The 14,062-nt window shown below is 44.1% G+C and overlaps 2 non-coding genes across 2 annotated transcripts; both read right to left on the bottom strand.

Annotated features, from left to right (window-relative positions):
- Nucleotides 1–13,422: 13,422 nt before the first annotated feature.
- On the bottom strand, nucleotides 13,423–13,494 carry trnaq-uug (transfer RNA glutamine (anticodon UUG)). The gene has a single exon. It is a non-coding gene; the product is annotated as a tRNA-Gln (tRNA).
- Nucleotides 13,495–13,901: 407 nt separating this feature from the next.
- trnaq-cug (transfer RNA glutamine (anticodon CUG)) lies at nucleotides 13,902–13,972 on the bottom strand. Its single transcript has one exon. It is a non-coding gene; the product is annotated as a tRNA-Gln (tRNA).
- Between the last annotated feature and the right edge of the window lie 90 nt (nucleotides 13,973–14,062).

The raw sequence follows: 14,062 nt of genomic DNA, 5'->3' as shown, positions 1-14,062 counted from the left end.
TGGCTGATTGGCTGACAGACTGACCACTGACGTGGGTGTGAGGGGATGTGAGACAGAGGAGCGGATATCTTCTATTTACACTTTGGCCCCATATACAATAACAACCCAAACCCTCATATCGCTCGGCTGTCGCAACATATGCCTGGCACTTGCAGAGGTCGCTTCATTCAAGACAATCACTAACAGTTTTGTTTGTGTGTGTAGAAAAAATAAAAATCGGTGTTAACAGGGGTTTCCATATGGTGAATCTCATCCAAGGTAAACTGAGTGAGGAAGCAGGCCCTAACCAACAGCAGTGTCATACAGATAGCAGACAGGGCAGGAAATAGCAGGGAGCAGCACACAGGACTCAATGACAAAGTAGAGATTTCAGTTTCTCTCCCCTGATCATTTCACTGACAGAGACAACTCTATAGTACGTGTCAATTATTTCAGGGGATAGGAATGGACTACCGCTGAATGGTGGTGAAATAGCCAGTAATTGTTTTGACATCCATGATTACGGATGCTGATTGATCTAATACAATCAGGAGACTTCAACACAGACATATACACAACATTGAGGGAGAACGAAGTTTAAAAAAAGCAAAGGCCGCTCATAAAACAAGGCCGATCATATTCAAAATCACCAAACACATATCCACCAATCCAGCACAGATCTGGTCCTTTACCTAATCTTTCTCTATTGGGTCCATCTAATATCAGTTATTTTAGAATAATGATTCATTCCTGCCTCATCAGTGGAAAGCGGTGAGAGATAGAATGTCCGTGTGTCCCGTCCTGTGACCCGGGGTGAAGAGATCAACAAGGGGTCAAGGACAGAGGAACGCTGGACAGACCGGAGGATATCCTGCTTCCATAGGAAGTTGCGTCCGGCATCCACTACGCCCTGATATCGACCGCCACGGATGGTCAGTCTGGGGTGGGGCAGGGGGGTTAGATGATGATGTGTGTGGGGTTATTAATAAACATAGCCGACTATGAAGTAAGCTATTATTAATTTACTATTACTCAGATGGTATCAATGCAATATATAGATTGTTATGTGGATATATACCTTACTTGAAGACGTTTCTTCAAGGTTTCCCTCAGTGAATAGGTTCAACATGGCACAGTAGGAGAGGAATATTGGCAAAAATTGGCTAAGAGTCTCCATAAGAGTTGGTTGGACAGACTCACAAAATGCAAACACTACAATTACTCAATCAACCTGTGTGATATCAGAGTTGTGTGGTTTCAGCAGTTAGTTTTGGAAGCTATTACTTGGTCACTCACTTTCTCTCAGCAGCACTTCTGATTGCATTGCGTAAAACCACATCCCTGACTTCCACCCTCCTCCCATCCCATCTACTCATTCATCTTCCACTTCTTCCACAATCCTACATTAACCAAGTAAACCATAGGCTGTGTATGACATAAACACAGATGCAAATCAGACTCTTGGGTGTACAGTACAGTCGGAGGTAGAAGATGGTACTGATGAGGCATTTGTCTTCTTTCTTTGCTCTGAAAAGCATTATATCATCTAACAAATGACATCAACATGTAAAGATCAGTATCTCTAACTCGTATATTTCAGCCTGTTTTGATCGCCTCTGTCTCTCTAGCCCCATTTATACCTGATTCTAACTTGCATCTTTTGTCCTGATCTTGTCCACATTCTGATCGTGCCTTCATTTTTAGACAGGTCTAGACGACTAAAAGGTCAATTGTGATCTGATTGTGATCAGATCTTATAAATCTAAACATACAGGTCAGATCAAGATCAGGATGAAGGACGTATTTTATCGGCAGGTATAAACAGGGCGTCTGTCCTCCACCACTCAAGTATGAGTGAGTATATTAATTTATCTCTTTCTTAGTATATATTATTTTTATACCATGGCATTGTTGAATACTCATTTCTTATTGACTTGACGGGCATTCTAGAGCGTGCATTATTTCCTTATATCGCACGTAATATTTGCACGGTAGAATTCAATGGCTAAAGATAATTTTTACATGTTTTGTTTGAGCTGCTTTTGAAAGCAAAAGTAGAATTGAAAACAGTATTGGTATTGTTGAATTCGATTTTCATAATAGCAAGCTAGGGTTGATGGTTTGGTTAAACTAGCAAGTCTGTTTGTGTGGTTACCATGGCAACTTCTGTAGTTATCTAGTGAACTTGCTAGCTATTTTATTTTATTTTATTTTACCTTTATTTAACCAGGTAGGCAAGTTGAGAACAAGTTCTCATTTACAATTGCGACCTGGCCAAGATAAAGCAAAGCAGTTCGACAGATAAAACGACACAGAGTTACACATGGAGTAAAAACAAACATACAGTCAATAATGCAGTATAAACAAGTCTATATACAATGTGAGCAAATGAGGTGAGAAGGGAGGTAAAGGCAAAAAAGGCCATGATGGCAAAGTAAATACAATATAGCAAGTAAAACACTGGAATGGTAGTTTTGCAATGGAAGAATGTGCAAAGTAGAAATAAAAATAATGGGGTGCAAAGGAGCAAAATAAATAAATAAATTAAAATTAAATACAGTTGGGAAAGAGGTAGTTGTTTGGGCTAAATTATAGGTGGGCTATGTACAGGTGCAGTAATCTGTGAGCTGCTCTGACAGTTGGTGCTTAAAGCTAGTGAGGGAGATAAGTGTTTCCAGTTTCAGAGATTTTTGTAGTTCGTTCCAGTCATTGGCAGCAGAGAACTGGAAGGAGAGGCGGCCAAAGAAAGAATTGGTTTTGGGGGTGACTAGAGAGATATACCTGCTGGAGCGTGTGCTACAGGTGGGAGATGCTATGGTGACCAGCGAGCTGAGATAAGGGGGGACTTTACCTAGCAGGGTCTTGTAGATGACATGGAGCCAGTGGGTTTGGCGACGAGTATGAAGCGAGGGCCAGCCAACGAGAGCGTACAGGTCGCAATGGTGGGTAGTATATGGGGCTTTGGTGATAAAACGGATTGCACTGTGATAGACTGCATCCAATTTGTTGAGTAGGGTATTGGAGGCTATTTTGTAAATGACATCGCCAAAGTCGAGGATTGGTAGTATGGTCAGTTTTACAAGGGTATGTTTGGCAGCATGAGTGAAGGATGCTTTGTTGCGAAATAGGAAGCCAATTCTAGATTTAACTTTGGATTGGAGATGTTTGATATGGGTCTGGAAGGAGAGTTTACAGTCTAACCAGACACCTAAGTATTTGTAGTTGTCCACGTATTCTAAGTCAGAGCTGTCCAGAGTAGTGATGTTGGACAGGCGGGTAGGTGCAGGTAGCGATCGGTTGAAGAGCATGCATTTAGTTTTACTTGTATTTAAGAGCAATTGGAGGCCACGGAAGGAGAGTTGTATGGCATTGAAGCTTGCCTGGAGGGTTGTTAACACACTGTCCAAAGAAGGGCCGGAAGTATACAGAATGGTGTCGTCTGCGTAGAGGTGGATCAGGGACTCACCAGCAGCAAGAGCGACCTCATTGATGTATACAGAGAAGAGAGTCGGTCCAAGAATTGAACCCTGTGGCACCCCCATTGAGACTGCCAGAGGTCCGGACAGCAGACCCTCCGATTTGACACACTGAACTCTATCAGAGAAGTAGTTGGTGAACCAGGCGAGGCAATCATTTGAGAAACCAAGGCTGTCGAGTCTGCCGATGAGGATATGGTGATTGACAGAGTCGAAAGCCTTGGCCAGATCAATGAATACGGCTGCACAGTAATGTTTCTTATCGATGGCGGTTAAGATATCGTTTAGGACCTTGAGCGTGGCTGAGGTGCACCCATGACCAGCTCTGAAACCAGATTGCATAGCAGAGAAGGTATGGTGAGATTCGAAATGGTCGGTAATCTGTTTGTTGACTTGGCTTTCGAAGACCTTAGAAAGGCACGGTAGGATAGATATAGGTCTGTAGCAGTTTGGGTCAAGAGTGTCCCCCCCTTTGAAGAGGGGGATGACCGCAGCTGCTTTCCAATCTTTGGGAATCTCAGACGACACGAAAGAGAGGTTGAACAGGCTAGTAATAGGGGTGGCAACAATTTCGGCAGATAATTTTAGAAAGAAAGGGTCCAGATTGTCTAGCCCGGCTGATTTGTAGGGGTCCAGATTTTGCAGCTCTTTCAGAACATCAGCTGAATGGATTTGGGAGAAGGAGAAATGGGCAAGGCTTGGGCGAGTTGCTGTTGGGGGTGCAGTGCTGTTGTCCGGGGTAGGAGTAGCCAGGTGGAAAGCATGGCCAGCCGTAGAAAAATGCTTATTGAAATTCTCAATTATGGTGGATTTATCAGTGGTGACAGTGTTTCCTATCTTCAGTGCAGTGGGCAGCTGGGAGGAGGTGTTCTTATTCTCCATGGACTTTACAGTGTCCCAGAGCTTTTTTGAGTTAGTGTTGCAGGAAGCAAATTTCTGCTTGAAAAAGCTAGCCTTGGCTTTTCTAACTGCCTGTGTATAATGGTTTCTAGCTTCCCTGAACAGCTGCATATCACGGGGGCTGTTCGATGCTAATGCAGAACGCCATAGGATGTTTTTGTGTTGGTTAAGGGCAGTCAGGTCTGGGGAGAACCAAGGGCTATATCTGTTCCTGGTTCTAAATGTCTTGAATGGGGCATGTTTATTTAAGATGGTTAGGAAGGCATTTAAAAAAAATATCCAGGCATCCTCTACTGACGGGATGAGATCAATATCCTTCCAGGATACCCCGGCCAGGTCGATTAGAAAGGCCTGCTCGCAGAAGTGTTTCAGGGAGCGTTTTACAGTGATGAGTGGAGGTCGTTTGACCGCTGACCCATTACGGATGCAGGCAATGAGGCAGTGATCGCTGAGATCTTGGTTGAAGACAGCAGAGGTGTATTTAGAGGGGAAGTTGGTTAGGATGATATCTATGAGGGTGCCCGTGTTTAAGGTTTTGGGGAGGTACCTGGTAGGTTCATTGATAATTTGTGTGAGATTGAGGGCATCAAGTTTAGATTGTAGGATGGCTGGGGTGTTAAGCATGTTCCAGTTTAGGTCGCCTAGCAGCACGAACTCTGAAGATAGATGGGGGGCAATCAGTTCACATATGGTGTCCAGAGCACAGCTGGGGGCAGAGGGTGGTCTATAGCAGGTGGCAACGGTGAGAGACTTGATTTTAGAGAGGTGGATTTTTAAAAGTAGAAGTTCAAATTGTTTGGGTACAGACCTGGATAGTAGGACAGAACTCTGCAGGCTATCTTTGCAGTAGATTGCAACACCGCCCCCTTTGGCAGTTCTATCTTGTCTGAAAATGTTGTAGTTTGGAATTAAAATGTCTGAATTTTTGGTGGTCTTCCTAAGCCAGGATTCAGACACAGCTAGAACATCCGGGTTGGCAGAGTGTGCTAAAGCAGTGAATAGAACAAACTTAGGGAGGAGGCTTCTAATGTTAACATGCATGAAACCAAGGCTATTACGGTTACAGAAGTCGTCAAAAGAGAGTGCCTGGGGAATAGGAGTGGAGCTAGGCACTGCAGGGCCTGGATTCACCTCTACATCGCCAGAGGAACATAGGAGGAGTAGAATAAGGGTACGGCTAAAAGCTATGAGAATTGGTCGTCTAGAACGTCTGGAACATAGAGTAAAAGGATGTTTCTGGGGGCGATAAACTAGCATCAAGGTATAATGTACAGACAAATGTATGGTAGGATGTGAATACAGTGGAGGTAAACCTAGGTATTGAGTGATGAAGAGAGAGATATTGTCTCTAGAAACATCGTTGAAACCAGGAGATGTCATTGCATGTGTGGGTGGTGGAACTAATAGGTTGGATAAGGTATAGTGAGCAGGACTAGAGGCTCTACAGTGAAATAAGCCAATAAACACTAACCAGAACAGCAATGGACAAGACATATTGACATTAAGGAGAGGCATGCTTAGTCGAGTGATCAAAAGGGTCCGGTGAGTGGAGAGGTTGGTTGGTGATTTAGACAGCTAGCCAGGGCATCGGTAGCAAGCTAGCATAGGATGGAGGTCTGTTGTTAGCCACCTCTTGCGTTCCGTCAGTAGATTAGTGGGGTTCCGTGTGGTAGAGGGGATTAATCCAAATCACACAACAACAACAAAAATAAAAACAATAGATATAGTTATAGAGGCCCAAGAAGAAAACATAATAATAATAATAAAAATAATAAAAAAAATTGTCCGATTGTCTATTCAGATAGCAGCCGGTAAGACAGCTAACGGTTAGCAGGCCGCAGATGGGCGTTCAGGTAACGTCGCGACGGAGTAGCCAGCCGAATAACTCCTTCGGGTAGATAACGTCGGCAGTCCAGTTGTGAAGGCCCGGTGGGGCTCCGCGAAGGCAGTAAAACGGGTCCGGATAGGTGACTGCAGCCCAGGTGTGATTGATGGAACTCAGGAGTGATTTTTTATTTATTTATTTATTTTACCTTTATTTAACCAGGTAGGCAAGTTGAGAACAAGTTCTCATTTACAATTGCGACCTGGCCAAGATAAAGCAAAGCAGTTCGACAGATAAAACGACACAGAGTTACACATGGAGTAAAAACAAACATACAGTCAATAATGCAGTATAAACAAGTCTATATACAATGTGAGCAAATGAGGTGAGAAGGGAGGTAAAGGCAAAAAAAGGCCATGATGGCAAAGTAAATACAATATAGCAAGTAAAATACTGGAATGGTAGTTTTGCAATGGAAGAATGTGCAAAGTAGAAATAAAAAAATAATGGGGTGCAAAGGAGCAAAATAAATAAATAAATAAAAATTAAATACAGTTGGGAAAGAGGTAGTTGTTTGGGCTAGATTATAGGTGGGCTATGTACAGGTGCAGTAATCTGTGAGCTGCTCTGACAGTTGGTGCTTAAAGCTAGTGAGGGAGATAAGTGTTTCCAGTTTCAGAGATTTTTGTAGTTCGTTCCAGTCATTGGCAGCAGAGAACTGGAAGGAGAGGCGGCCAAAGAAAGAATTGGTCTTGGGGGTGACTAGAGAGATATACCTGCTGGAGCGTGTGCTACAGGTGGGAGATGCTATGGTGACCAGCGAGCTGAGATAAGGGGGGACTTTACCTAGCAGGGGAGCTTGCTAGCTCCGGAATAATTGATGTTTGCTCCGGAATCGACGAAGGCCGATAGTCACACGGATAGCAGCTAGCTAGCTGTGAGATCCGGGTATGAATGTCCAGAGAGCAGTCGAAATCCAGGGACATGGAGAGAAAAATTGGTCCGGTATGTTCCGTTCCGAGCCGCGCTGCGCCGTACAGAACTGGCGATAGATTTTCGAGCTAAAGGATAGCTGATGACCACAAACCGTGGTTAGCTGAATACTAACGATTTGCCAGTAAAGGAGCTAACTAGCTTCTGAACTAGCTTCTGGATTAGCTTCTGGCTAGTTTCAGGCTAGCTTCTTGGAGTTTCTGGCTAGCTTCTTGGAGGATTACAGATTTGAGGTAAATAATACTTTTTTATAAATATACATTGGTGAGGCGGGTTGCAGGAGAGTGTTTTGAAGATGAGTTGATGGAAAATAAAAATAAAATGTATGTGAAAAAGTTGTAAATATATATATATACAGGACACGACAAGACGAGGACAAAAGACGTCTGAACTGCTATGCCACCTTGGTGTAGCCCCTAGCTACACTAATTTACCTGTCAAAAGTTTTAGAACACCTACTCATTCAAGGGTTTTTCTTTATTTTTACTATTTTCTACCTTGTAGAATAATATTGAAGACATAAAAACTATACAATAACACACATGGAATCATGTAGTAACCAGAAAAGTGTTAAAAACATTTACATATATTTATATTAGAGATTCTTCAAAGTAGCCACCCTTTGCCTTGATGACAGCTTTGCACACTCTTGGTATTCTCTCAACCAGCTTCATGAGGTAGTCACCTGGAATGCATTTCAATTAACAGGTATGCCATCTCTAAAACTTTTGACCGGTAGTGTACTTCAGTGGATTTGAACACATTTCAACAGGTAAATGAACATATTTGTAGAGGCAAATGAGTTCAATTATAATCATGGTATAAAATGGATAATCAACTCGGGGCTCTATGCGTTTTCTGTCAAATAATGCAACTCCGTGAAAGGTCAGGTCCATCACTAAGCTGCCGCGTTGTGGAACACACCTTCCACGTCATTCATCATTTTCCATAGAATGCTTAGCCCCTTGTTGATTATCCCTTACATATCTTACAATATCTTAGTATGTCTTCGTATACTGTTTCTTAGTGTATATTTTTGGTGTATATACACATAGATTGCAATTGGAATACTGATACAGTGTTATTTGGGTAGTTGTTTCCTTCTGACATTTCTTGATTTCTTGTTTTATTTATGTGTTTGTGTACTTGTTTGACATTTTACTGCACTGTTAGGAGCTAGTAACACACGCATTTTGCTGCACCCGCTATAACATCTACAGACCAATAAACTTTCATTTGATTTGAGGGTAAATCCCAGTGGAGAGAGAAAGGAAAATAATTGCTGACCAACTCAAAGGAGAAAAGAGAGAAAGTAAAGACAGAGAAAATAGACAGAGGGGGGAGAAAATCTGATTAGCCAACAGTCTCTCTGATTCCTGTGATCTGTACTCGCTCTCTTATCAGTTGAGAAATTATTTTTCTGCCCCTCTCTTGCTTATAACCCTTTCTTCCTCCCTTGTCCCACTGATCCCTCCAGTTATCTGTCTGACCCGCGATTCCTAATATTGTTATTTTTCAACGTAAGAGAACACCAGGTTGTGACATCACTCTCTAGACATCAAAACATCTTTTACATCTCTGTGATACGTAACAGTTATGACATCCATCCTCTATTCCTCCTTCATCCTCTGTTCCTTTCATTCTCTATCTGGGGTCTTGACCTTTCTCGGCAGGACCCATCCCTAAACACTATCAGAGCTGAACTGGCCCACCCATCCCCGCCTTGTGTGAAGCTGCTCTCTCTCAACACTATCTCCCACTGCTACAGACTCATGGGTTTTGAAGAAAGGGAAAGGGGGATACCTAGTCAGTTGTACAACTGAATGCCTAGGGTTAGGGCTCGGGTTAGGGCTAGGGTAAGGCTAGGGGTAGGGTTGGAGCTAGGGTTAGGTTATGGGTTTAAGCTAGGGTTAGAGTTGGGGTTGAGCTAGGGTTGGGGTTAAGGGTTAGGTTTGGGGTCAGGGTTCAATTAAAGGCTAGGGTTGGGGCTAATAGTGTAAGTAAAGTTTCATACCAAAATGTGTTACTTACAGAAATCTTTGTACAATAACAAAAGCTCTGTTTATATAAGTTAGTCTAACCAACCATAGTTGTGATCCTGTCTGTAACATGGTGGGGATGTCAGGGGCACCGTGTAAACTCTGCTCCATCCCTGACTGCTGATTAGACCACAGCGACACAGCAGCTCTTTAAATAAACACTCGCTCTCTCTTTCTCCCCGTCTCTCTCTCGCTCCCCCTCTCTCACTCTCTCCTTCTCCCCTCTCCCTCTCTCCACATGCTCCATCACTTCTCAGGTTATCAGAGGAGCTCCAACCCCAAAGACCCCCAGAGTGCTACACACTGTTAACAGAGGGAACGAGAGAAGAGATGTGGGTGCTTTGCAAGCACTGGGTATTGTAGTTAAAAGGGAGATAGAGGGAGGGGAGTGAGTGGAAGGGGCACAAGCACTCAATGTAGTAGTTAAGAAAGGGAGGGGGAAAGAGGGAGGGGAGAGAGGGAGTGAGAGCGGGAGAGAAAGGCATCCCTCTAATTCCTCAAGAGGGGCTCTTCTATCAAACAGAGAAAGAGTGAGAATAGGAGAAGAGGAGGGGCGGCTTGACGGTGGGAGGTACAGAAGTTTGGGATAATTCTAAGGAGCTGAGACCCAGAACGTTGAGGCTGGAGTAGTCAACTGCAGTCAGGGAGAGAACAACGGATGAAAAAACAAAGCACACTGTCTTATCCCTGACGGACCGACGACGAGTGGAAACAGCAGGAGATCACCACTACGGCTACAGAAGGCCAACATACCAGCATGCCACTACAATACAAGCTGGTCCCAACTTCATTGACAAGAGTGTGAAGGAATCTGAACTGATGCATGAAGGACTAGAAGCGTGAGAACCGCAAGGGGAGATTTGAGAGAAGACGGGAGAGAGAGAGAGAAGTTGTTAACGTTTGTGAACATTGTCCACCTGCTTGTATACGTGGTTAAGAGGAGAGAGAGTTTCAGTGTAACTTGCAAGAAGAGAAGAGAACCACAAGGATCAGAGAGAGGCTCTACCCGGCTCCACGCAATGTGAGTGAGAAACCAGCCACAGAGAGGTTGAATTAACTAAAACATTCTTTTCAGATGATTTCTAATCTAATATCTATGAAAGAACGTTCACAAAAGCATTTTAAAATTACAATTCTGGTTCTCATCACTGATAATTAAATGCGTAGGTCACGTTTCAGACAGGCGTCACATGTATGCAACTGCCAGCCAAAAGACAATAGAATAATAGAACAAAAGAGCTTCTCCTGAATGTTCTAGATGAGAATGTCAGAATATTTGAAGGACCAGCTTGAATGTAGTTCAGTGCTCTATCAGTGACCACAAGCTAGAGAGGAAGCTCATTTGAAGATACTGTAGGTAATTCAATCATTTCTATAGCGTTAAGATCAAGTGTCTCCATGGTTATGAAAAACAATCAACGCCTCATAAAATGGAAAAAAGCAAGCCAAGTACATTGTGTAAAACAGATGGCCAAGGGTAGGCCAAGTAACGGCCAAGTATAGGGCCTTAGATCACAATGAGTGAGCTAGTTGGACTCTTCCTGCACCCCCGACCTTAGACCTGAACGACAACACTTCACTAACAATGGGAGGTTGATGCAGAACACTGTTGAGGTAGCGACGTCAGGGACACATCTCAAGTGGACCTCTTCCGTAGCGTGGTTGGGGTCAGGGTTAGCGGTCGGATGAGGTATGCGGGTGATGTGTGTTTTGTCGGGTAAAAGTAAGAAGGGGTGGTTAAAAGAAGATGAGTACCCACGTATACCCTATGTCTATGGTCAGGAGTTTATCATGGTCAAGAAAAACTCATTCAGATTCCGAGTGTTTAATAGTCACAGGGTGTACAGGGTTGCAAGTGTGATTGCAGGGTACAGTGTTTAATAGTCACGTGTACAGGGTTGCAGGTGTGATTGCAGGGTACAGTGAAAATCTTAGGCTTTGAGCTCCAACATGCAGGACTAGTGAAATAAAATAATGAAAATGGTAATAAAAAAATGAAATAGCACTATATACATAATAACAACTGTGGCCGTGAGGAATAAATAAATGTCCATTGGGGTGGAAGCTAAGTAAAGACTATTGGGGGGGTGGGTGGAATGATCATAGGGGGAGCAGCAGCATGATCATGGCCCTACCAATACCTAATATGTGGGTGGTTTTGTATCCTGCACCTGTGGAAGTGCTAGATGTGCCAGTACTAAAAGTACTAAGGGGAGGAAGAAGAACAATACCATACAAACACTGCCTTAATTCTCTTGAGTGTACTTACATACCACCAAAACATTTGTGGGTATTCTTCTCTTTGCTATGGCGTTTTACCCTGCACTTGTGGAATATTGCTCAATACACTTTTACACAACTTCTGAACTAACATTGTTAAGTTCTAGACCTTGGCCTTTCTGGTCTGTCCTGATGGATTTATCACTTTGGTGCAGAGCGGTACAGAGCGGTGCTGAGGGCAGGGGTATTTCTGTGAGGAAGGCTGGCAACTGACCCGGGTCCATTGTTCAGGGGGGGTGGGGGGGGGGGGGTTGCTATCCTGTCACTGTTAACGGGACATGTCAGTTATGAGTTGTTACTTATCGCTGATTCAGGGAAACTTTCAACTTGGTCTGTGCTGATTTGGAGTTGTTTTTACCATTCTGGAAGAATCCAAAAACACTTTTACAGTGTCTTGAACATAAGGCCATGACATGACTTGTACGTTTTCTATTTCTGACAAGACATGAACTGCAGTCTTCAACCAGTGCCAAGATAAACAAATGCATTCAGGCACGTGCACAGGCATACACAGACGCACGCACACACACAAACACACACACACACACACACACACACACACACACACACGTGTATGCATCCACACGCATCCTTTGATTCTGTCTCTTACCCTTCATCTTCATCTTATCCATCATCATCCTCTGTGCACCCTCGCCTGGCAATTAGGTTTCTTTCCTCTGGGCCAATCAGATTTCAGATAACTATCCTGTTCTGATAGAAGATATAAGAGTTGATAGATTACGCCGTGCAGCCTGCCTTCCTCTTCCTCTAACAGATAAAGTCCTCTAACCTCCCTGTGAACTCCCTGGTTCAGTCTACATTTGAAGACTGAACCTCAGCTATGATATGTCTACGGACCAAGTTTGCGATAGACATGAGTTTGAGACAGGGAGAGACTTCTGTTGCACAAATTGGCTATCAAAAAGCATGACACTGTCACTATAAAGAGCCACTCATGAAAAGCCAAACCATTTCACATTCGCATATGCTTGGAACAGTATTTCCACATCCGAGAAGTAGGGACCATTTGTGCTTACGCAAACCTGGCTAAACTCTGCCCCTTCTTCCTCTCTCTCCCTCCCCTCCTACCCAGTTGACCATGAGTATGAGCGGCACATTGGAGAAGGGGGCTCACCACCAGGCCCTTGACCTCTCTGAGGAGCTCTCCCCCCACATGCACCCCCACCATCACCCCCACCACCAGCACCACCACCACCTCCAGCACTCCAACTCCCTGGCCTCCACCGCCCCCGTGGGGACACCCTCCGGCGTGGTGGTGCCTCCCCCGTACTTGCAGCCGAGAGCGGGGGAGGAGGGAGTGACGCTCCCCTGGAGCTGAGGGGCTCTCTGGACTGCTGGGCGTGCTCAGTGCTGGTAACGGCCCAGAACCTGGTCATAGCGGGGATCAACGCCTGCCTGGCCGGACTGGTGTTCGGACTCATCCTCACCCCGGCTATAGTGATGGTGGTGTTTGGGTTCCTGTGTCATTCTACGGTAAGGAGGGAAAGTGGTGGGGGTGTCTTCTCCTTCTTCTTCTCCAACCTTTACAGCATAGAACCCTGTAGTCAATACTCTGTTTCCTGGCCAGAAACGGTGTCAACTACCAGCACTCATAGTATGCGTTTACCGTAGGCTAGCCATTCGTGCGTAACAAGAGTGCTTGTCGACTCCCACCCACTTGTTTCTTTCACGCAACTATTTTAAAGTTGACAGGGGAGGAGTGTGTCACTGCAAATCAAGGTAGGTCCTACCGAGATTTGAACTCGGATCGCAGGATTCAGAGTCCTGAGTGCTAACCATTACATACACCATAGAACCTATACGAGTATTTTATTGTAGAGTTCCGATTTTACTGTCATTTGTACACCGGATAAACATCAGATTATGAGGTTTTGGGTTGGCCATGTGAATAATTCAGCACCAAAATAGAAGGTTCTACCGAGATTTGAACTCGGATCACTGGATTCAAAGTCCAGAGTGCTAACCATTACACCATAGAACCATATTCTAAATCCACATGGAAATTGAAAAAAAAATCTGCCTGTAATTAGCAACAGCGGACTGTCGTTCCTTCACGTGCTGCAAATACTTTCAACTGACAACAATATTTGGACAGCTATATTCTATTTCCACGAGGCAAATTAATTGACATGGTAGTATTGTCAAGATTTAAACTCGGATTGTAGGATTCAGAGTCCTGAGAGATAACCTTTACAGCATAGAACCCTGTAGTCAATACTCTGTTTCCTGGCCAGAAACGGTGTCAACTACCAGGCACTCATAGTATGCGTTTACCGTAGGCTAGCCATTCGTGCGTAACAAGAGTGCTTATCGACTCCCACCCACTTGTTCTTTCACGCAACTATTTTAAAGTTGACAGGGAGGAGTGTGTCACTGCAAAATCAAGGTAGGTCCTACCGAGATTTGAACTCGGATCGCAGATTCAGAGTCCTGAGTGCTAACCATTACACCATAGAACCCTATACAGAGTATTTATTGTAGAGTTCCGATTTTACTGTCATTTGTACACCGGATAAACATCATATTATGAGGTTTTTGGTTGGCCATGT

This window comes from Oncorhynchus kisutch, linkage group LG16, assembly GCF_002021735.2.
Source record: "Oncorhynchus kisutch isolate 150728-3 linkage group LG16, Okis_V2, whole genome shotgun sequence".
NCBI lineage: Eukaryota > Metazoa > Chordata > Actinopteri > Salmoniformes > Salmonidae > Oncorhynchus > Oncorhynchus kisutch.
This window is presented reverse-complemented; position numbering and strand designations above follow the sequence as displayed.